The sequence below is a fragment of the Chrysochloris asiatica genome, unplaced genomic scaffold (genome assembly GCF_000296735.1).
Source record: "Chrysochloris asiatica unplaced genomic scaffold, ChrAsi1.0 scaffold00033, whole genome shotgun sequence".
NCBI classification, from domain to species: domain Eukaryota; kingdom Metazoa; phylum Chordata; class Mammalia; order Afrosoricida; family Chrysochloridae; genus Chrysochloris; species Chrysochloris asiatica.
Window position 1 is genome coordinate 2,556,978 of NW_006408551.1, and position 1,931 is coordinate 2,558,908.

Sequence of the window (1,931 nt, forward strand, 5' to 3'; positions counted from 1 at the left end):
TCATTCCATGCCTCCTCCCACTAGAAATCAGGGCTATATGAACTGTCATTTAAACAGTAATCAATTGAAAAGGATACCAACAATCCAAATCAATACCAAAATACCATTCCTTACACAACATTTAGATGATGCCGCTGGGAAAAAGGTCCCAAAGGGCATCAAAGGTGGGAATAAACAGGAAAAGGTAGACACATTAACTGCCTCTTCCCCACCAATGCTAATCAGGTTACTGAATGGGACCAATCTTCCCCATCCAAGAGACAAGCTAGCATGCTAATCAAGTTACTGAGCAGGACCAATCCTCCCCACCCTGCCCCCACCCAGGAGACAAGTTACAATGTTAATCAGGTCACCAAGTGGGACCAATCCCCCTGGTTTCCCTCCTGTCCTCAAACAGGTCAGCACCCTAGCCCCTCCCCGACTCTGATCCCATATAAGTCTGTGTTGCCCTCCATTCGGCACTGAGAATCTGGAGAAATTAGTTCCTCTGAGCTAGCCAGTTTAGTAAAATCTGAAACTCTGCTTCACCATTCCGAGTGGCCTCGTTTTCTTGAATCAAGAGCTGCTATGACACTCTCTGGCCTTGGGCTGCTGTGGCACTCTCGAATCTAAAACTGCTATAACATATGGATTCAGTTTTTCAAAGTTCCAACTGGAATGAAAGATTCCTCTTATCAAGGAACAGCCTTGTCTCCTCAGTGTACTAGGTTGATAGGAATGGGCAATGTAGACATTGGCAAAAAAAAATGGAGAGCTAAAAGGCATGAGCCCTGGTGCGGTGCTATGGGCTAATGTGCTGGACTGCAAAGTCTGTTTGAACTGCAAGGTCGGTAGTTCAAGTTCACCAGCTGCTCCCAGGAAATCCTATACAGTGTTGTTATGGGTCAGAATTGACTTGATGGCACTTAACAACAACAACAAATAAAGGCATGAAGTAACTGGCTTACAAGCTTTCAAGGATGTGCTCAATTTTAGAATGAGGAGACAAAGGAGAATCCCCACTGAATAGTTTTCCTCAGTGAAAAGGGGTGAAGAATAATACTGATAGAATTTTCTAATTTCAATTGTAATTTTTAGCAGGATCATTTGTGATTGTCAAAACTGTAATTGTAGAAGATGTGTAACTAAAAGGGGGGATTAGTTATCTTACACTCCAGGACCATCATTATGGAAGAGCATGAGTGGAGCATGGGGTCCCTGCCTAGAAAAGCAACAACAGCAAAGATGGTGGTAGAGGCAGTAGGATGGAGAAAGAGCAGCTATGGACTGTAGGCCCATGGAGTAATTAAGGCTGAGTGCCTACGGATAGGAAGCTGGCTTGTAGAATGTGCCCTTTGGACATTTGAATGGACATATATATTTTTCACTTGGCATATGTGCATCAAATATTTTTGCTTTGTTAATTTGTGACCTATAAGATGAAAATGGGACCAGTGTGTTTTAACTATATTATGTTAAGCACAAGTATGACTACAATTTTCTTTATTTAAAGATCATACATATTGTTTATAGGTTTATAGGTTTCAAGTTGACAAGGGTAGACTTTAATGGTTAGGGTTCTGTGTCAACTTGATTGGGCCAAAATTTCCAGAGGTTTAGCATATGCTTATTCCCGGTGATGAATAGTAATACAGGCATAGTTAATTTAACTATTTGATGACAAGCTGTGGACAACACTGCGGAAAAAGTGTATTCCAGAACATTTCACTGTGTCCATGAGAAACTTGTACATGGACCAAGAGGCAATCCTTTGAACTCAATAATGGGACCCTGAATGATTTATTGTCGGGAAAAGTGTTTCCTCAGGGTTGTATTCTTTCACCATATTTATTCAGTCTGTATGCTGAGCAAATAATCTGAGAAGATGGATTATATGATGGAGAACATGGCATCAGAATTAGAGGAAGACTCATTAACAACCTGCGATATGC